Below are 22,898 nucleotides of genomic sequence, written 5' to 3'. Positions count from 1 at the left end.
AAGCAGCATGCACTCATATTTTTCTTTGATTCCACTGATTTCCTGGGCAACAGCATGTCTTGCTTTGAATCAGATCCTTGCAAAGGAGGCGCATGGAGCACCCTTTTTTGGAGACAAGCTACAGGGAGCTGCTGTTCTCCTTCGCTCGCTAATTTGTTGGGGGTGGAGCCCTTTTGTTCTTTGTAAATACTATTGCTGGAAAAATAGAGCTGGGTGCAGCTCATTCAGGGGTCCGTAGAATTTGAACTCTTGGTCCAATTGTTTGAAACTTGGGGGTTCTTTAGAAGAAAAACAGCACCCACTCTGCTGCAATTTTGATGCCATTTGGTTAAAAAAACAGCCACTGTAGTCTTCCCAAAAGACTTCCCCCCAAGGAAACTATGGCAGACCGGTGGGAAGGGAAGGGGGGGCTGCTGCAAAAGAAGGGATGAACTAAAACAAATGGCTATTGGGAACAGGGGGATAGTCCTGCTGCCTGAAGACCCATTGGATATAATGGAAACCAGGAATGCCCATAGACTTGCAATGAAGTTGTAGTGAAAATGTGGAAAGGATTGAGAAAAACCTGCCCTGGGCCCAGATGTGACAGCCCCCAGAGTGGAATGAGAGCCCCTGGGATTGGAATCTGTGCTCTGGAGTTACAATGACAGCCCCCAGAGTGGAATGATGGTCCCAGGGACCATATAAACTGCTCTGAGACTGTAATGACAACCCTCAGAGCAGTGATTCCAGTGCCAGTAGCCCTCATTCCACTCTGGGCACTGTCATTCCAGTACTAGAGCATATTATCTGGGCCCAGGGACCTGGAGAGTGGCTGCCAGTCTAAGTAGACAATACTGACCTCAATGGTCTGAATCATGTTAAGGCATGTTCATGTGTGAGTATCATGGAGCAATGCGGGGGGCGACTGTGGGAGGAGACAATTGCAGAGGTTTTGTTTTAAAGATGGGAATTTAAATATAAGTAGCGAGTGTGATGCACTGACAAAAAAGGCTAATGCGATCTTGGGGTGCATCAATAGAGGCATAACATCCAAATCGCAGGATGTCATTGTTCCGCTGTACACTACATTGGTTAGGCCACATCTAAAGTATTGTGTACAGTTCTGGAGGCCTCACTTCAAAAAGGATGTGGACAGAATGGGTGCAGAGGAGAGCGACGAGGATGATCAGGGGCCTGGAGAGCAAGCCCTATGATAGTGTTGGCGAACCTATGGCACGCGTGCCACTTCCGGCATGCGTAGCCCTCTCTGCCGGCACACGTGGTTCCTCCAAGCCGCTGGCCTTTCCGGCTCTGCCCCTCCCCGGATGGGGGAGGCTGTAGCCCAGGGGTGGGGAACCTCCGACATCACTGGCGGTGGCCCCCGGACTCTCCCACAGAAGCCGCCGCCATTGCCGCCGCTGGAGGGAGCGTGCGTGGCCGGCCAGGCGGGTGGGAGAGCGGGGAACAGAAGCCGGGCACCCACACTTGGCATGGCCAGCGGCTTCTCTGGCGCCCTCTGGGCCTGTGCGGGCAGAGGGGCGTGGCTGGCCGGTGGGCGCGAAGGAGGCGCCCTCTGCCCCACTTTGCTCGCCTCTCACCGCATCCCCCCCTTGGGGCAGGCCGGCCAGGTGGGAGATCCCCTCCGGGCGGGGGGCTTAGGGGCCTGGGCAAGGCAGGCAGGCAGAGAGGGGCAGTGAGCTAGGCTGGGCTCCCTCCCTCCTTCCTTCCCTCTGCGCCAGACGGGCCTCCTTTCCACCGGAGCTCCACTCTGAAAGGGGTGGGTGGAGGCGGTGGCGGCGAGGCCCAGCCGGGCGGGGGATCCTCCTCCTGCTGCTGCTCAACCCGCGCACGTGGGAGGTGGCCGGGGGGGCCCAGCCCCGTGCACAGGCGAAGGGCGCGGTGGCAGGGCTGTTGGCTGGCGAGCCGCGGGGCGGGAAGTCAGGCGGAGGCTCTGGGTCGCCTCCTTCCCCTCCCTCGCTGGCGACGGGCCAGGCTGGTCGGGGGCAGCTGTCAGCGGGGCAGGATGCTGAGCCTCCGCGGGAAGGGAAGGGTCTCCCGGCGCCCGTGCACTGCGGGCTATTCGTGCGCGCCCCCCTTCTCTGCTGAGGGAGGAGGTGTGTGTGTGTGTGTGAGAGAGAGAGAAGCGGGAAGGCTTTCCTGTCTCTGGCCATTCGTGCATGGGATGTTTTGCCTTGGATTTGCCGCTCTGTAGATGCACATTTTCCCCATCCAAATTCTCAAAACTCTTCAGTAAGTTCCCATGCAGAGTTTTGAGAATCTGGATGGGGAAAATGTGCATCTGGAGAATGGCAAATCCAAGGCAAAACCTCCCGTGCATAAATGGCCTCTTTCTTTCTCTGTCTCCCTCTGTCCTTTTCTTTCCCTACTTTTCTTTCTCTCCCTTGCTCCATTTCTTTCTCCCTTTCTCTCTCTTTTTCTTTCTTTCTTTCTCTCCCTCCCCTTCCTTCCTTCCTTCCTTCTTTCCCTCCAGCGGCTTCACCGGTGCCCTCTGGGTCTGTGCAGGCGGAGGGGCGTGCAGTCCTATTCCACCTTTGAAGTGCCCACAAGCCATCCTCCAAACACCTTTCCATTTGTCTTGATATGTAGAGAGAAAACACTAAGGAACTACTTGCCAATCTCCAGGTACTAGCTGGAGATCTGCTATTACAAGTGATATCCAGCCAATAGACATCAGTTCCCCTGGAGAAAATGGCCACTTTGGCAATTGGACTCTATGGCTCTGAAGTCCCTCCCCAAACCCCGTCCTCCTCAGGCGCCACCCCAAAAACCTCCCACTCATGGCGAAGAGAAACTTGGCAACCCTAGCCTCTCCCTCTGGGCCCCCTCTGGGGGTGGTATTCAGGTTAAATTGCCGCATTGGCACTCGGCGATAAATAAGTGGGTTTTCGGTTGCAGTTTGGGCACTCGGTCTCTAAAAGGTTCGCCATCACTTCCCTATGAGGAAAGGCTGAGGGACTTGGGAATGTTCAGTCTGGAGAAGAGGAGGTTGAGGGGGGACATGATTGCTCTCTTTATGTATTTGAAGGGCTGTCACTTAGAGGAGGGCAGGGAGCAGTTCCTGTTGGCAGCAGAGGATAGGACTCACAATAATGGGTTTAAAATGTGGACTGGAAGGATATTAGGAAACATTTTTTTACAGCTAGAGTTGTTCAACAGTGGAATCAGCTACCTAGGGGTGAGCTCCTCTTCACTGGTAGTCTTTAAGCAGAGTCTGGACAAACACTTGTCAGGGATAATCTAGGCTGATCCTGTATTAAACGGGGGTTGGACTAGATGGCCTGTATGACCCCTTTCAACTCTATGATTCTATGCTGCTAGGCTGTAATTTGTCATCCTTTCTTACTTGTGTGGGGAGCATTGCCTTGGGGGAATGGCGTGTCTGTGTCCAAAATTGTAGCCTAACGGGTTGCCAATCTTCTGGACTGGTCATGGCAATCCCGGCAGATGCATACAGCAGCCTTTCCAGACCAAGCGGCAAGCCTATGCCGCCGCGGAAAGGACTCCTCTTCATCCCGCAAAACCGGCAGTCAAAGAGCAGCAACCAAGGCAGTCCCTCCAGCGAACCAGAGGGCATCCATGTTCCTATGTATCCTGCTCCAGTGAAGGCCATATTGCAGGGAATACGTCCAGGCATGTAGCCTGCACCAACACCCCCCTCCCTTGCATCATCGGACTGCTTAAGCAAAGCCATTCAGAGACATTGAGATAATGATCCCCGGACGTTAACAAGACTGCACCTATTGTTTTAGATCATTAAGCTCATCAGCGAGACTCCCTGGTTTCTCCTGGGATTGTACAAGTCACTGGAATTAGAATAGATTTCCAAATTGTCACCACTCCACCCAGGCAGCCGACCATTAAGGCCCTTTGTCACCTTTTGTCACACTGGGAACCACCTGGATAATCCAATTATCCCCCACCCCCTGGAAGAGTATAACTGAGGACCCGAAAGTCCAGACGATCCCTTAAGACTTCCTCTCCATACTGCCTAGCACTCTGCCAGAGTGGGCATTCATGCTTGAACACACAGGGAGTTCTCCCTGTCCTCTGTTTATTCCCCACGACCCCTTTTCCCTCATCCTAGTCTATTGGAATTCAGGACAGACAACTCCTCTACAAGAACGGTGCAGTATATTTCCTCCTTTGCCTGCTACATGGCAAAAGTCCCTTCCTACCACCTCTTATTCTTAGCCTCTTTGAATGTATGTGTGTGTTGTTGTAATGAATGCTTGACTACATAAACTCTTTTAATTTGGAATCCTTTTGCCTCTGTCATTATTCTATGGTCACAGAAATGGGCTCTGGTATACATTGGTTGATCTCGCTATATAAATAAATATTAAAGTTACCGATCTGCTCAGCTAATTCCCCATTCAAAGAGCATTTCGGGTAACAAAGATATGTGTGTACCTCTAAGGGTTCTAAGCAGAGAGGTGTTCGGAAAATGCAGCAACCTTTACCTGCTCCCTCTGTGGTGTTGAGTGCTCTCTCAGTGCATTTCCTACCACCAGAGGTGGAAGGCTACATGTTCTGGGTGTGCACAACAGGGGTCTGGGAGTGCCCTGTTGTCTGGGAGCTTTGGCTGGGGTTTCTGTAATGTTGGGGCCGGGGGGTTCTGTGACTGGGTGCATTGAGTGTGCCTGGCTGCTTAGAAGGGGTGTGACTGGTTGTGGACGTAGCATCCTGAGACGCAATGTGTTCTTCGCAATGTGTATGTGTTCTGGGGAAAAGGCACACTGAACTCTTCAGCACTGTATATTGTTGTAAATAGACAACATACAGTAAATGCCTTGGCAATTCTGAACGGTTTTGTATTAAATCCATACTGTCTCCTAAAAAGGGAGTATTTTTTGAGGTGGTAGTATTGTCAGTGATAAATCTGTTTCTGAATTTTCAATAGTTTGCACACTTGAAGCTGCTTTATACTGAGTCAGATCATTGGTCCATCGAGATCAGTACTGTCTACTCAGACTGGGAGCAGCTGTCCAGGGTCTCAGGCGGAGGTCTTTCACAGCCCCTACTGCCTGGTCCTTTTAACTGGAGATGCAGGGTCTGAACCTAGAATCTACTGCATGCTAAGCAGATTCTCTACCACTGAGCCAAAGCCCCTCCCTTGAGATTCTGAATTTGCATTTTTATTCCCACGAACATCAGAAAGCTAAAGATTTTCACAAATTGGATCTATTTATTTACTTCATTTACACTTTACTCCCCAGTGGGGCTGAAATGGCTTACAACATTCCCCCTTTCTCCATTTTATTCTCACAACAGCCCTGTTAAGTTATTTAGATTGAGAATTTTTGACTGGCCCAAGGTCACCCAACAAGTGTCCTTGGCAGAATGCACATTCAGACAAGTCTCCCAGATGCTAATCCAGCACTGGCCACTATACTATGCTGGCTAGTATGGCCGTTTTTGCATGACTGTTTCCTCATGGTTACCCCGCCGACTACTTCGGGGCTTTGTTGGATTATGCTTGCATTTTCCGACCGTCAGTGGTCACCTTGCTCTCCTTGCGCCTTTCTGTGCTTTCCCCCCACATTTTCTGGATGGTGGTGAAACACGAATCCAGAAAACATGGGCAAAACATGTGGAAATGCACGGGGAGAGTGAAGTGACCTTTGACAGTTGGAAAATGCATGCATATTTAAGGCAAAGCCCCGAAGTAGTCGTTGGGGTGACCGTGAGGAAACAACTATGCATTAATGGCCTATATGTACTTGTTAGCTCACTTCATGATTTGCTATCTATCTTTACAAATGAAGATCAGCTTACTGGTTGCAGAAGTCACAAAAATGTTTTCTAATCACTGTATATGGCTTTACATTATACCAGAATTATGATTAACAAATAACTGTATTTATTTATATGATATTAGAAACCATTTTGAGGGAGTAAAGAGCAGCTGAAACAATATTTAATAATATTGCCTTAAATATTTTACTTAGTCTAAAAGTGAAAATATGAGGGCTTCCCCCCCTAGATTTTATTTTTCATGAGAAAAGCTGAAAGTGTCTACAGGGAGGGGAAGAGAAATTCTGTGCTAATTTTTCTGGTGTTCTTCCTGAGCCTTTTCATCTCTGCTCTTGGATCATACATAGATGTGCTGTTGAAGATGGAGCTTGAATCCCATTGTGCATCTAAGCACCCATGCATGGTTTCTAGCAGTGCATTAAGCCTTAAAATACTGCAGTATAAAATTGTTCAATTCCCCCCCCCCCATTCTGTAGACCACATACCTATGTGTTATACTTAACTTACATTGCTTTATTGTCATCTGGGACTTTGGATCAGGGGAAATGAGCTAAATGTATCTCTTTTAAAAAAATATATGGGTGGATCCTAACCGATGAATGAAAGATACAATTTATATCTAAGCACACATTAATGCGATTGACCTTAGTGATGTTTTAACTATTAAGAAGAAGAGTTGGTTTTTATACCCCGCTTTTCTCTTCTGAAAGGAGTCTCAAAGAGTTCAGAGAGAACTGTGACTAACCCAAGATCACCTAGCTGGCCTCATGTGGAGGAGTGGGGAATCGAATCCGGTTCTCCAGATTAGAATCTGCCACTCTTAACCAATACACTGGCTAGGCTTAATGAAGCTGATTTAGGGTCTTCTTTTCTGTCTTCTCCCCACCAGGCATTACAAATTCCTTTTTAAAGAAATAATGGCTTTTGTTGAAGTAAGCATGAGGACCACAGTCTGTACAGTATCATCTGTCTTGTGGTTGTATTAAATGAGTTGGTGTGTTTTGTGCTGGTTTTAGTTTGTTACAGTTGTTAGGCATGATGGTTATAAACTGTATGGCTGAGAAGTTAACAGGGGAAATGACGACATTTTAGCAGCTGGGCAGAGAATGCTCAGAACTCAGGTGCCTGGCAGTATGTGGGATTAAGCTGGGTTGCAATGTAAACTTGCTTAGATGTTTGTTTGTTTTCCCCCAAACTGAAGTGGCCCTAAGTGACTAGATGAACTTTGCAAGTGAGATTAAAGTGTTTGTAAATAAATAATTCATGCTCTGTAGAGTACTATAGTATTCTGTAATTTATTTTTACACCTTTCATGACTTGTCCATATCTATCACATCTTTGGTTAAAGCTGTATTTAGAAAATCATAGAGTCACACAGTATAGTTAGGTTTATTGTATAGGCTCCAGATGAATTGCTCTTGCTCCTCAAAGAGTTTGAACTCTGGTAAAGAATTCGACAGAGTTTAAAAATAAAATTTCTGAATGCTGCAATTAATGTTATCCATTTAGTTTTCTACAGAACGAGTGCTCTCTCTGGTGTACGTGCCCAAGGTCATATAGTGTAGGTTTGTTACTGCTTGACACCCATTCTAGGTGAAAAAGGCAGAATTTGGTTACAATGAAGGATTATTGGATTATACGCCAGCATGGCATAATGGTTGTGGGACTCTAATTTGGAGAACTGGGTGTGATTTCCCACTCCTCCACATGATGCTGCTGGGTAACAGTCACAGTTGTCTCAGAAATCTCTCAGCCCTGCCTACCTCCCAAGGGAGGGGAAGGGAAGATTGTAAGCTGCATTGAGACTCCTTAAAGGTAGAGAAAAACAAACTCCTCCTCTTCTTCTTCTTCTTCCTCTTCTTCTTCCTCTTCCTCCTCTTTCTCCTCTTCTTCCTCTTTCTCCTCTTCTTGCTCTTCCTTCTCCTCCCCCTCCTGTCTTGGAGTTCATGTCAGGGTTGGTGTCAGCATTTCCTGAGGTGTGCCACCTGCCACCTATCCTTCCCCATCCTGCTCACCTGCTAGTGCTCTGCTACCAACACTGCTGGCTACCCTTGCGGTCCAGCTGTGCTGGTGAAGTATGTGCAGGTGATGTACAGCAGTGGTGCTCATGATAGTGGCTGTGGCGACTCTCCCAACCATGTGCAGTACACAGAGCAGCTGAAGAAAAGTCATGAAGGCGAGTGTGAGCATGGGCAGCAGGGAATGCACAGGGCACGTGGGTGGGTGCGTGGGAAGGGAGGCATGAGCGGGAGGCCTGGTGGTGGGCAGAGGAGGGGACCCCTGGGCACTCTCTTCCGGGGACTCCCAAAACATGGAACTGACCCTGGTTTGTGTATATGCTACTACCAGATGTTGGTAGTTCTGGACTGAGATTGAAATGGTGGCAGTCTTGGCTTAATGGTAGTGTGTTGGTATCAAAATCATGAGCCCAACTGAGTCAGCCAAAGATCTTGTCGCTTGTGAGTACTGTGTTCTTTGCCTCCTGCAGCACTGTCATCCAGTAAAAGTGTTTGCATACATGGGCAGAAAGTAGCTCAATAAATTAGCTAGGAAGCTGGAGCCCATTACGTGAGAAAGGTGTACAAGGATGCTTGAAATAGATGTCATACCTGATCAGCCGCTGATCTGTTTTAAATGCAGAAGGTAATGGGGACATAACCACGCTCATAATACGCTGCAGGTTTGCAAGGTTGGGACCACAGTGTGAAAATGAGGCCAATAACTCTTCCTTCTTGGGGCCATTTCAGCTCGGGAAAAAGGTGCATGGGACAGGTAGGAGTCCCTCTTCCCACTATACTGTGGTCCGAGTTGGATCGGGCCTCTGTGTATGTTTGAAATCTCATTCCCTGCAGCTGCTCTGTGGCTGTAAGGAAAGTGATTCACATTCAGTAACCTGGACCCAAATGGTTACAAAACATAACAAATTGTTTGGCCCTAAGCAACAAGCTTAGTTGTACTGGATGGAATTTGAGAGTTCCTAGAAGCCTGAAATGCAAAATCGCGGAACTGCTAGCTAAAATATGTAACTTATCACTAAATCAGAAGCTTGGGTTTGTCCTGCCCATCACAAATACCTTCCTGATCATCTCTGCAAGGCTATGCCACGAGGAGAGAGTGCCATCACTGAGGGAGCCTGCGATCTGGCAGCAACTGATCTAATCACTTTGGGCAGAGGAACAACCAGGAGAGATTCCTGGGTGGACTGAAGCTGGCATGGGTCCCTTGTCATGAAGAGAAGAAGGAACAGAAACTTACATTGCCCCTGGAACTGTGTTGTTAACCGATGGAGCTGTGTGAAAATACGGTCACACTCTCTCCAGTCAGTGGATTTTGTCCAGTTGAAGATCTGGATTGACCTCAGCAGCAGCTCCATGGACAGTAGTAGACCTGATTCAGAGTTACAGAAACGAAATGTTGTATGCTTTGGGTCATGAGAGGACATAGGGAGAGGGGCTGTGGCTCAGTGCATCTGCTTGGCATGCAGAAGGTCCCAGGTTCAAGCCCCGGCATCTCCAGTTAAAGGGACTAGGCAGGTAGGTGATGTGAATGACCCCTGCATGAGACCCTGGAGAGTAGACAATACTGACTTTGATGGACTGAGGGTCTGATTCAGTATAAGGCAGCTTCATGTGTTCATGTGTGTAGGTGATTAAGGTTGCTTTCATCCCAGGTATCGTGTTATCTTATGTGAAGAATGAGTTCAGGTACAATGTTGCTTACTAGGCTAACAATATGATTTCGAGAATAGCACTAGTGAATCCATAGCGCTGTCCTGGGTTTAATATAGGGCAGTGGTATGGCAGCTGCTTAGCTGAGTCTCTTTCCAGTTTTACAGAGCAAATATGGGGCTCTGTGTGCGGTTCTATTTTCATTGCTTATCTCAGGCCAGGAAATGCAGGTAGAGATAGCTCCAGGCAGATGGAGAAAGAGGACAGGTAGCCAGGGATACCTGTAGAAGTATTCCTGAGAGAGACAAATGGAAGTCACCCCCTGTGTAACCAGCTGTAACACAGCATTCAATTGTGTGACGTTACCGATGAAAAGTTAATGTGCTCTGCAGGGTCACAGCAAGATCTTCAGGTATTATTGGTAAGCACTGTTAGAGCTGTTGATAATGCTGATTTTACAGTTGAAGGTACCTGAATGGGACTAGATGATGGAGTGAGTGAGTAGATCTTGTGATGTCTTTTGGATGTTTACAAAAAAACATTCATCCAGTCAATCCAGATTGGAGCGGTATCTTGGTCGGACAAATACTTGGGTCAGAGATAGCTGGCTGTTCATCTGAATAAAAATCCAGATTGCTTTCGACCTTTGCTGAGTATGATTTCAGGTTAACAGTTTCTGCCACTGCACAACATAGGGGATGTGCGGGCTTCTTGAATTCTGCTCTGCTGTTATAATTTGGGTTACCATCCAGCAAGAATGGGATATTTGTGGAATATGATAGCAAATTTTTTAAAACAAAAGTTCTTATTTATTTTTTTAATCTTAAAATACTGAATAGCTTCCCTGAAAGAAAACTATTTCATTTGTTTTGTTGCCTTTTCTTAGAAGCACAGTATTTTCAGCTAACCCCTTGTGTGCCACGGAACAAACTTGGTAGCACACCATGAACTTGTTGTGAATGGGTTTCTATCTTTTGATGATGCAGAAGAGCATAAAATACACATTAAAAGTTTTTGGGGGCACACACAGAGTTCATCAGTTTTTGTGTGCTTTTTGTGTGCCTGTTCCAGAAATACAACGGTGGAAGCATTCGGGATTCTGACAAGGAGTTCCATTCCAGTTAACACTTCTGGTAATGTGGATCCCTGACATATTTGTGTGTGTGTGTTTGTGGGTGGGGGGGAATTGGCAGTGGAAGATTTTGTAAGCAGGCCTAGCTGCAGTGACTTTTCCAATCCCCCCCCCCCCCCCATACAAACAGGCTGTGTAAGGATAGGCAGCTGAGCATGGGGAAGGGATGAGTAGCAAAAACCCGAGGGAAAAGTAGGTGGACGTTTCAGCTTTGTAGTAGACAGATGAAAGAATGCACAGCTTCACTCAGTGACTTTTTAAAAAAGAAAACTTGTCTGACAGTGAGTGCTTCTGCTAGCTTGTGTGTGAGTTCATTGGGAAGCATTGATTCCTGCAACAAGGATGAAATGCTTGAAAGAATTGAGTGGGGTGGCAGGCCTGAGTTACTCCATGATATTCCTGGAAAACCTGCTTTTGCTCTTATAGATGCTGCTGTTCAGTTCTCTGACCATTCCCAAAGCCCACCCATAATGCAGTAATGAAAATCCACCCCCCCCCATTTTCTTGGGGAAGAAATGGTTAAATACCTGCAGTGCGCGCCATGAGGTTTTCAATCGCTAGGTTGAGCTCTGGGTCTGAAGTAGGTCTCAGGGGCATCCGGCATTTGCCAGGTGGACCACTAGATGGCAGAATGTTCAGGCCAGCATCTGTAGCACTGGAGGAGAAGAGGGACATCTCCTCCCCGCCCCCTCTGTGGCAGCGTGTAGACTAGAGCAGGGGTGTCGAACTCATTTGTTACAAGGGCCAGATATGACATAAATGTCACTTGGTTGGGCCGGGCCACGTGCACCATAAAATTTAATGCCAGGTACTGGAGATATAAAACTTTATAGAAGACACAGACAAAGCCAATTAACGATATTATTTTTTTACTTAAAATACAAAAATGCTTAAAACAATAACACTCTTACAGTATTTTCTTTTATTTAACAGTCTTTTATCATTGACACTGGGGGAGGGTAGCTGCCCCAGCTGGTGAGTGTGCTGCGGGCTCGCCAGCCCAGATTGGGACTGGGGTGTGTGGCTACCTTGGCTGGCTTGCGGGTTGGATAAGAGCCCTCGGGGGGCCGGCTCCAGCCCTTGGGCCTTATGTTTGACACCCATGGACTGGAGAAACTGGGGCTGCTCATAACGCCCATGAGCTGACGGAGTCATCTTCCATTGTGTCTCCATCTCCATTGCAGCCTTTGCCCCGAACAAAGCTCATTAGCTGCTAATGTAGCCAAGGAGAGTGAGTTAATGTAGGGAAGAGAAGAGCTTGGTGTTCAGTAGCTGTTGAATGAACTGTGAGTAGTGTGTTTCTGGTTCTTCAGGATTAAATTAGCATAAAAATTGCAATTATGTAGGCTGCTGATATTACGACAAATGTTATAATAGTAATGAATGGTGCATTTTCAGTAATTCAGTTGGGAGCCCCTTTTAATATTTACAACCTGCCCATCCCTTTGGGGTAAATCTTAACTGCTCATTTCCTGTCCAGTTTGGTATCACTCTCTACATTTTGTGAGGCTGTTGATATTGCTAATCTGAATTCTGAGAGAACTGTGACTAGCCCAAGGTCACCCAGCTGGCTTCATGTGGAGGAGTGGGGAAACAAACCTAGTTCACCAGATTAGAGTCTGCCGCTCATGTGGAGGAGTGGGGAATCAAACCCGGTCCTCCGGATTAGTGTCCATCGCTCTCTTAACCACTACACCATGCCGGCTCTTTCCAGTGTGCCTCTATCACAGCCTTTGTTTGATTTTCCTGCTCTGTGTTAAGAGTAAGGTTTATCTGAGGCTTTACTTGCTTTACTGTTAAAGTTTGCTTGCCCCCTTCATGTGGTGGAGTTGTAGTACGGATTGCCCTGGCATCTCCAAATCTACTGATCTGCCCCAGGCTGTTGTTCAACATAACATTTGTTCTAGTTGGAGTTTTCAAGGTTACTCGACTTGGGTTGGCACAGCTAGGCAGCTGTTGTTGGTGTAATTTGAGGAGGTCAAAGACCACGCAGGTACAGCTCTATCACATTTACAACTTGACATTTCCTGCTCTGGGACCTCTCAAAAGAGTAAGAACAATTTTTTTTAAGTCTGCCAGATTTTTAGACCTCCATTCTTGCCTGTAAGATGCTGTTTAACTTCTTGCACCTGCTATTGCATTACAGGACCCAAGAGATCCCAATTCTCCTGTAGTTCTGCCCAAACCGGCATCACATGATGTTTTCTACTGAGTCTCTGATTTAACTAAATTTTAGCCTTTCCAGTTTCTGTCTAACAGAATGTCAGAGTTCCCAGACGCTGGCCTTTCAAACAAAGATCTAGGACTCCAGTGCCAGCTTGAACTTCACTGCTGCAATTTGAAAAACAACTGCATTATGGCAAAGCATTTCTGAGCTTTAAAAAAAAAATCCCATAGAATTCTAGTTAAAACACTCTTGTATCCCTTAGCATTTTAATTCCTTTATGTAAAGAGTACCCATGCATGGATGACTCTCCACAAGCAGCTGTTACTGGGAATTTGCTTTTACCAGAATGAACAATGCCTATCGGTTATGAACTGCCGATGAGCATTCGAATTCCACAGTCAAAGCGAGGTGGAAACTTGCGAGTTCCGTTTCTACTACCATCAGTTAATATCTTTTAAACCTAGTAAGAAAGGAGATTATTTCCACCTTTCTTCAACTGTCTCATCTTCCATCCACGGTTCTGGATGTGGACATAGCATAGAATGCTGATTCAGGTCACCGCACAAGGGAAATTAATGGTGGGCACTTTCATAGTAACGGTCACGACCCTAGCAGTGGGAACGAGTATCGTATTCCCTATCATGATAATGGATGCAGGCGAAAGATTAAATTAGACCTGTAGTCTCGTTTTCATGATGTAATGGTGTGCAATGCACTTTTTCGCCAAAGGCATTAGGTAGGATTGTGTGTGCATGCACATGCGTAGATTACAAGAATGGCTTTTAGAAGGAGCAGTTGTGTTATTATTCCAGATTCGACAGCTGTCGACAGTTTCTTAATGTTGGGTTTCAGTTCAGGATCCACTTGCCATTATTGTGCTGGTGATTTTATCTGAGACAGCTAATTGAACAGTTCAGCTGGACAGAACAAGAGAAGGTCTCAGCTATAGATGGGAAACCCTCTAGCCTTGTAGGAAAAATGGGGAACAGGGAACTCAACAATTCTGTGTTTTTCCCAGTAGGTGCCAGCTAGTTTGGCATGTGGGTTGCAAGGAGAAAGTATGTGAGACTGCTGTGCAAACCTGCATTCTTCGGGAATGAAATATCTTTGTTTTTGGCCTCACCCGAACTTTCCTTCTCTCGTGAGTGTGATGAAAGAATCTTGGTTTAAAGCACCCTCTAATTACCAGTGACATATAAACGCAGGCCCCTAGGTTAACGGGAATTAGTTAACCCCGCATACCAGGATTCTAACTCCAGCTAACCAGGCAAGTACATTCATGTTTTGTGTGTGTGTGCTAAGTGCCTTCAAGTCACTTCCGACTCATGGCGACCCTATGAATGAAAGTCCTCCAAAATGTCCTATCTTTGACAGCCTTGCTCAGATCTTGCAAATTGAAGGCTCTGGCTTCCTTTATTGAGTCAATCCATCTCTTGTTGGGTCTTCCTCTTTTCCTGCTGCCCTCAACTTTTCCTAACATGACTGTCTTTTCCAGTGACTCTTGTCGTCTCATGACGTGACCAAAATACGATAGCCTCAGTTTAGTCATTTTAGCTTGTAGGGTCAGTTCAGGCTTGATTTGATCTATAACCCACTGATTTGTTTTTTTTGGGCAGTCCACGGAATCCGTAACACTTTCCTCCAACACCACATTTCAAAGGAATCTATTTTCTTCCTATCACTTTCTTCACTGTCCAGCTTTCACACCCATACATAGTAATAGGGAATACGATGGCATGAATTAATCTAGTCTTGGTGGCCTGTGACACATCCCTACACTTCAAAATCTTTTCTAGCTCCTTCATGGCTGCCCTTCCCAGTCTCAATCTCCTTCTGATTTCTTGGCTGCAGTCTCCCTTTGGGTTGATGGTGGAGCCAAGGAATAGAAAGTCTTGAACAATTTCAATTTCCTCATTGTCAACCTTAAAGTTGTGTAATTCTCCTGTAGTCATTACTTTTGTTTTCTTGATGTTCAGCTGTAGTCCTGCTTTGGCACTTTCTCTTTTAACTTTCAGCAGTAGTTGTTTCAAATCTTCACTATTTTCTGCCAATAATGTAGTATCATCACCATATCTCAAATTATTAATGTTCCTCCAATTTTCACTCCCACCTTCATCTAAATCTAATCCAGCTTTCCTAATTATACGTTCTGCATGTAGATTGAAGAGATAGGGAGATAAAATACATCCTTGTCTGACACCTTTGCCAATGGAAACCATTCTGTTTCTCCATATTCTGTTCTAACTGAGGCCTCTTGTCCAGAGTACAGGTTGCGCATCAAAACGATCAGATGTAGTGGCACACCCATTTCCTTTAAAACCAGCCATAGCTTTTCATGATCCACACAGTCAAAAGCTTTGCTGTAATCTATGAAACACAAGCTGATTTTCTTCTGAATTTCTCTCGTATGCTCCAGTAACCAGCGTATATTTGCAATATGATCTCTAGTGCCTCTTCCTTTTCTGAAACCAGCTTGAACATCAGGCATTTCTCGTTCCATATATGGTAACAGCCTTTGCTGTAAGATTTTGAGCATCACTTTACTTGCATGAGAAATTAATGCGATGGTCCGATAGTTGCTGCAATCTTTGATGTCTCCTTTCTTGGGAATTGGAATGTAATTGGATCGTTTCCAGTCTGTGGGCCATTGTTTTGTTTTCCATATCTGTTGGCATATTCTTGTCAAGATTTTGATGGACTCCGTTTCTGTGGCTTGGAATAGCTCTATTGATATCCCATCTGCTCCTGGTGATTTGTTTCTCCTGATTGCTCTCAATGCAGCTTTCACTTCACTTTCTAAAACTGTAGGTTCTTCTTCAAAAGATTCTTCCTGGAAAGAATCTTTTATCCTATCATCTCTTCTATATTGTTCTTCAGTGTATTGTTCCCACCTTTTCTTTATTTTGTCCTGTTCAGTTAATGTATTTCCATGCTGATCTTTCAGCATGCCTAACCGTGCTTTAAATTTCCCTTTGATTTCTTGAATCTTGTGGAACAGATTGTTCTTCCTTTTTTGTTGTTCTCTTCTATTTCTTTACACTGGTCTCTTTGTCTCTATGTGCGAGTCGCTGGAACATTGCACTTAGACTTTTGATTCTATTTCTGTCACCTACTTTTGCTTCTCGTCTATCTCTGGCAATTTTAAGAGTTTCCTCAGACATCCATCGAGGTTTTTCTTTTCTTTTGGCTACAGGAATAGTCTTTGCACATTCTTCCTTGAGAATATCTCTAGTTTCCACCCATAGTTCTTCAGGTTTACATTCACTTGAACTCAGTAATGCAAATCTGTTCCTTACATGGTCTTTAAACTCTTCTGGAATATTGCTTAGATTGTATTTTGGTGCTATGGATGTTTTGGTGTTTTTCTTAAGCTTTATCTTGATTTTTGATATTAACAATTCATGATCTGTACCACAGCCGGCTCCTGGTCTTGTTTTGGCCGAGAGAATAGAGCTTCTCCATCTTCTGCTTCCAATTATATAATCTATTTGATTTCTGTTCTGGCCGTCTGGTGATGTCCATGTATACAATCGTCTATTTGGTTGCCTGAAACATGTGTTTGCAATGAACAGATTGTTGTCTTCACAGAATTCTACGAGACGTTCTCCTGCTTCATTCCGTGCTCCTAGCCCAAATCTGCCAACAACATTTGATTCTGCTTTGTTTCCTACTTTTGCGTTCCAATCACCTATGATTATCAGCATATCTTGTTTAGGTGTGTGATCAATTTCTTCCTGAACACTGGCATAAAAACTTACAATTTCTTCCTCATCAGCATCTGTAGTTGGGGCATAAACTTGAAGGATGCTTATGTTGATAGGCTTTCCCTGAAGTCTGATTGATATTATTCGGTCAGACTTTGCATTATAGCTCCTGACTGCCTTTGCTACATCTTGCCCTACTAATAAAGCAACTCCGTTTCTTCTCTTTTTGTCATTCCCTGAATAAAACACTTTGTAATTTTCTGATTGAAAATGTCCTAATCCAGTCCACTGTAATTCACTTACTCCCAGGAGTGAAATGTCCATACGTTCCATTTCTTGTTTAACAATTTCAAGCTTACCCTGATTCATGCTTCTCACATTCCATGTTCCTATTATATGCGTCGAACAGCTTTGGACTTTCCTTTTGCATCTATTCATGTCAACCACTGAACGTCCTTTCGGCTTTAGTCCAATCGCATCATTAAGAACAACGCTACTCGTACTTGCCCTCTGCTCTACCCCAGTAGCAGATTGAGTGCCATCCGACCTAGGGGTCCCATCTTCCAGCACTGTATCTTTTTTCAATTTGGATTGTCTCATCATAGGGTTTTCAAGCTAAAGGTTGGTCAGAAGTGGTTTACCAGTGCCTTCTTCTGCGCAGTACTAACCAGGTTTAGCCGTAGTGGCACTGCAGTTGTCTACGAAAGATCCTCCGCCAGTGTCACCTTCCACTACTGCTGCTGCCCAGTAGCTAACCTTCAGGGATTCCTCTGCCCCCATCCCCATTGGAACTGCCTGTTCTCTTCCGCAGATGTGGCCATTGATCCCTTAAGGGGGTGGATGCATCTTCGTCTGGTGTCTCAGCTGTGACCATTCTGTCTTGAGTGACTCTGCTAGGAGTTTAGTTTCTTGGTAGAGTCTAGACCCCTTACGGTATTGCTCTCAGCTTCCCTGACACACACAAACCCCCTCACCACATTAAGGTGTGCATCCAGAGGGGAATGCATGTTTTACAGGTAACTAAACCACGATTCCTTCATTGCAGTCTACGACAAGGGAGGAGTTTGGAGGCAGGAGTGAGGCGTGACCCTTGGCAATGGTTTTGGCTTAATGTGCCACTCAATCAAATGCACTCCCAGTGTACATTCCAGTGCTTGGTTCAGCCTTCCCTTGTGCTCCTTCCTCAGTTTTGGTGTGGCTTTGCATTTAGGTAGCTGAACTGGGGAGCAGCTGGTAGTTCAGTGCGGAAAAATAAGCAGGAAATCATGACCTTATCCCAGCCTGGCTGTGACCTGTCTGGCCCAACGTTGCCAAAGGAGCATCATGGCAGAGTGGGGACTTGAACGTGGGCCTCCCAGATCCTAGTACAGGACACTAACCATTTTACCACTCTGGCTCTGAGATATAAACTACGGGCTTCCAATGTATGCAGGAAAGGTAGAATAGGTGGGTCAAAGGGAGGGAAAAGAGTTTCCTCCCTTTCTTGCCCATCCCTTCACACCTTTCCCACTCCCATAGGAGTCTCTCTGTGACCATCAAAAAAGCCAGGGTTTCCTTAGCATGGGTAGATTTTCCAGCTGGTCCTTCTCGGAGCTGTTTCCCAGGAAGAAGACACTTCCTCACTGGTGGAATGACATCTTATGCATGAACTGAATGGGAACCTGAGGACAAACTGAATGGATCCCTTCCAACTGTTTCCTCATTCCCAACTGTTTTCCTTCTGTCTTTTTTTGCCCTGTGAATATTCCCTACCACTATCTTGGGTTGGAAAGCAGGTTGGAATATCTTCAGTGGAAAAAGTAAAAGCATCTAACAGGGTGCTGGCTTTGGAGGCTGCCTTAAAGTGAAGAAAAGATACACGAGATAGCATGTAACTCTTAATTTAGACCTCAAAAGATATCTGCTAGGAATGTTGTGTGTAGAACGATACAGCCTAGATGCCATTAAGCCATAAAATAGCGACAGGAGAGGGACCACCAGGGAACACCTAGAGCCAGTGTTGGATGTTGGTATCCTCAGGCAGCTGCTGAATCCCTAGTAAAGGGAAGGGCCACAGTAGACCCTTAAGCGGCTTTCCTTCTCTGCAGGGTTGAGAGTTGGGCCCTAGCCAATGAGGGGACAAGTTTCTGTCTTTGGGTACTGTTTCCCACTACTAAATTGCCTTGGCCACCAGTTTGGGTGAGCAATGAGTAGCAAGAATCAGTCCAATTCTCTCTATTTGTGTTACAATGAGAAAGAGAAGCTGTATTTTGCTTAGGTGGTGGTGTCTAATTGGAGACCACCAAACAGCATCTTCCCGAGGGCTCCTCCCCAAAATCTGGAGCCGGCTGTGGGACACATGTGAATGGAAACTGAAGATAATGTGTGGGGAGGAATGTCTTCACTCACACTGAATTATCACAGGGCTGCAACTGGACACGTCCCTCCTATTTCAGTCAAACGTGCCAAAAATGGGTTTAAGATACAGAAGTAAAGAGCTAGGTCATTTATGCAGGGCTGTTTCCCCGCAGTCACCCCTGCCGACTGCTCCCATGCTTCATTTTGATTATGCATGCCTTTCCCAACCGTCAGAAGTTGCCTTGCTCTCCCCGCGCGTTTCCGTGCATTTTGCCCGTGTTTTCCAGATGCTGTTTTAGTGAGAATCCGGAAAACACTGGCAAAATGCGCAGAAACACTCAAGGAGAACAAGGCGACCTGTGACGGTCAGGAAAGGCATGCATAATCAAAATGAAGCACTGGATCAGTCGGCAGGGGTGACTGCGGGGAAACAGCCCTGCATAAATGGCCGTAATAAAGCACGGGCTTTTAGAAGTTCAAGCAACTTCACTTAGGAAATTTCGGGGTGATGTGTATGTCTGAAGAAGAAGCTTAGAGGTAGTAGACGTCTGTATCTCATAGCAACTGTGATTTCTGAGTGCAGAAGTGTGTTGGACCTCAAAGACTCAGTACTGGCTGTAATGCTTAATGAAAAGGCTGTCTTCGATCGTTGTTAACAGTAAAACTGCTACTTTTAATCACTGCCATCTGTAGCAAATGGTTACCAGTTTCTACCTGGTATAAACTGCTGTTTGTAGCCAAGCCCATATGTCATGATTGGACTCCACTGTGATCGGCATGCTTCACAGTGCACAGTATTTGTACCACATGGATTTTTTTACAGGATGGGAGGGGGGCGGGAGTATCTATCTATAATTTCTTCCTTGCAGTGTTGTCGAAGCCTGAGCTCCTTAAAAACATGTGGTTTGGCCTGGCTTTTGGTAGCTAGAGCTAGGAGTTTAAATGTGCAAGTTCAGATATCTGTCTGCATCTCAATTTTCAATTTAAAGCTGGCCCAAAGTCTTCCAGGTAGGCAGCTTAATGTTGAAGAGAATAAATATCAGTAGCAAATCACCTAGGGCTACTGTGATGTGCTATTTTGCTTTGAAGTAGCTTACACAGACTTGCACCAAGTATTTACAGCATAGGATTAGTGTTCTGTTGTGAATTGGCATACTAATATGTGTTCTGTAATTTTACATTGAAAAAGAATAGTTGTAGAAAGGGCACGTTTTTTTTTCCATAATTTATATTTTTCATGAGTAATGAAATTTGTGTTCTGTCCCCCTCCCCCCAAAAAGGCACTTGGTTTCCTTTTTAATATTTATAGTTACAAGTCCTATTGATGACCCTTTTCTTTGTGCCATCAAGTCACAGCTGATTTAGGCAAGAGACATTCGGAGGTGGTTGGCCTTTGCCTCCCTCCGTGTCCACGACCCTGGCATTCCTTGGAGGTCTCCCATTGAAATACTAACCAGGGCCGACCCTGCATAGCTTCTGGGATCTGCTGAGACCAGGCCAGCCTGGGGCTATCCAGGTCAGGACCTAGTTATTTAAAATATTTTTAGACAGCCTGTCAAGTGAAGTTCCTGAAATGGGTTTGCAGTTAGTTCCCCCCCCCCCCGGTAATCTATGGATTATCTAATATTTTAACGAAATACAACAATTTATGGACTAAATTACTAAATACAGTGACTATAAAAAAGTGTACAAGCCAGCAAACTACCAACATAGCATCATTAACTATCTCAGTTGATAAAACTGTCTTCATTAGATGCCATAAGCGCAGATATCAGGTGAATTGCTGCAGGTAGAGAGTTGCATTAGTGAGGCATCACTACAGAACAAAGGCCTACTACTGTGGCCTCTGATGACTTTAATGTCTAGGCAGGTTCTTAGAAAGCCAGCATAATGTAGTGGATAGGAGTGGTGGAGTCTAATCTGGAGGACCAGGTTTGATCCCCCACTCTTCCGCATGAGCGGTGGACTCTAATCTGGTGAACTGGGTTGGTTTCCCTGCTCCTCCACATGAAGCCTACTGGGTGATCTTGGGCTAGTCACAGTTTTCTGTGAACTCTCTCAGTCCCACCTATCTCACCAAGTGTCTGCTGTGGGGAGAGGAAGGGAAGGAGATTGTAAGCCGGTTTGATCTCCTTAAAAGGTAGTCGGCCTATAAAAACCAACTCCTCCTCCTCCTTCTTTTTCTTCTTTTTCTTCTGCCTTCAGATAGTCTCATCCTAGGCTGTTAGGGCTTAAAATCAAAACTGTTCTTGGCACACAGTAAAAAACCAGCCCAGTGATGGCTTATCATTTTGCAATTTTGCTTCTGAATTTTTGAACAAATCAGGATTTCCAAACTGCCTTCAAAGGCAGTCCAGTGTAAAGCATGTTGCAGTGATCTAATATAGATGTTTTCAGAACATTGATATGAAGCATGTTTTCCAATTCGATATTTTTAAAATTATGAACTGTCATTTATTTGTAAGCCACCTTGGAACCACTTCCTGGTTTAGCAGCTGCAGAACATAAATGTGTAAAATTTTACTTATTTATATTTATTTACGAAAATACATCCTGCCTTTCCTCGTGGTTCAAGGCATTCTACAGCTGCTTTTTTAAATGTAAAATTACAGAACACATATTAGTATGACAATTCAGTTCACAAAATAACTCTTGCTTTTCCAAAAAGAAAAGCAACCAAGGGTTAATGCTTTCAGGTTTCTGTCTGAAGGCAGGTAATGAGCTCAAGCAGAGAATATGCTTTTGAACAGGCCTGGAGGGAAAAGTTAGAAAGTGGTTGCTCTTTGTTAATCAGGGATAAGGCAAACCTTTTTTCTTCTGGCTTGCATGCATAGTTTTAGGCCCATTGCACATTCTTTGTGAGAAGGGTGTGGGACAAGAAGTCTGTGGTGCTTATCAGTTAGTAAAAGAATGTATATTACCCCCCCCCCCAAATTATAGGAACTATACTTGCATTTCTATGAGCACATTTTTATTAACTACTAAAGTACTTAGTTTGGCTTTAGAGCTTTTTGTGTTTACATATTGCCTCAAAGGTTCTGCTTGCAGCAGAATAGAAAATATTAGAATAGAGGTTGCCACAAAAGATGTCTAAAGGACTGAAATCCAGGTATTATTCTCTGCCAGGTGTAGTGTTTTTAAATTAGAAGGGATAATCATTTCCTCTAGAAAAATCTGCAAATTACTGACAATTGCAAATGCTTAGTACCAATACTTTACTTTGCAGTTCTTGTTCATATTCCAAGGTAGCAAAGCTCTCTCTGTACTAAATAAAGTTTCTGTACATTTTAATATTGTTCAGAGCCCTGGTTAATTTTGCTAAATGAACGCCACTGTAAAGTAACTGGCAAGTGTGAGAACCTTGTAGGGACAGCACTAAAATAACATGGAGAATTCCAGAGATATTCAAGCGGAAATGCTTCAAACAATTGCTCATCGCCCATTCTTAGTGTAAAACATCAGAAATCTAATCATGTTTCATTTCAGAGAATGAAACACGAAGCAGGTAAGGTTACTTCTAGTCCAAACTGTGGAAGAAGAGTGTGCCTGTAGGCTGTGTAGCTACAGATCCTGTGTACTTTGTGCTAAGTGTAGCACTTGTAGCCATGCACTTAATTAATCTGAGTCTAGTTCTCATGGGACTGTCTTTAGCAGGTCTAGAAGTCAAATTGCGGCGAGAAGTCCTGTTTGCTCTTTGCAGACCTTTTTAGAAATTCCAAGACAGGAGGGCTGTTTGTTTTTCCCACATCTGTTTTGTGCTCATTCTTTGAGACTCTGCTTGCTGGATGCTGTCTTTTTTTAACAACTTAAATTAGTAGTTAGTGCCATTACAAAATGTCAAAATAAGCATTTCTGTATTGCTGTTGTAAAGAATAATGCTTTTTTATTGAATGTGGAATCTTCAGTTGTCTGTTGTTCATTGAATTTAGAATGTTCTCAGTCTGAAACAGACCGAGCAAATGAAAACTATCATTGTGTATATAGCTTTTAAATTTATATATTTAAATTTATATTTTGGAATGAAATAAATTTCCAGTTAATAGAAAACAGTGTGGCGTATTAAAATATTAACATGATTTCTACTGCATTGTTGGTCTCAGATTTTTTTTATCTTCATAAGACACCTTGGCTTT

At 44.8% G+C, this 22,898-nt stretch overlaps 1 protein-coding gene across 3 annotated transcripts in view; it reads left to right on the top strand.

The window, feature by feature from the left end:
- The window catches only part of SLIT2 (slit guidance ligand 2), a 353,730-nt gene that overhangs the window by 6,267 nt on the left and 324,565 nt on the right, over positions 1 to 22,898 (top strand). The gene's annotated exons all lie outside the window — the stretch shown is intronic.

The sequence above is a fragment of the Euleptes europaea genome, chromosome 9, assembly GCF_029931775.1.
Source record: "Euleptes europaea isolate rEulEur1 chromosome 9, rEulEur1.hap1, whole genome shotgun sequence".
Classification (NCBI taxonomy): Eukaryota; Metazoa; Chordata; class Lepidosauria; order Squamata; family Sphaerodactylidae; genus Euleptes; species Euleptes europaea.
This window is presented reverse-complemented; position numbering and strand designations above follow the sequence as displayed.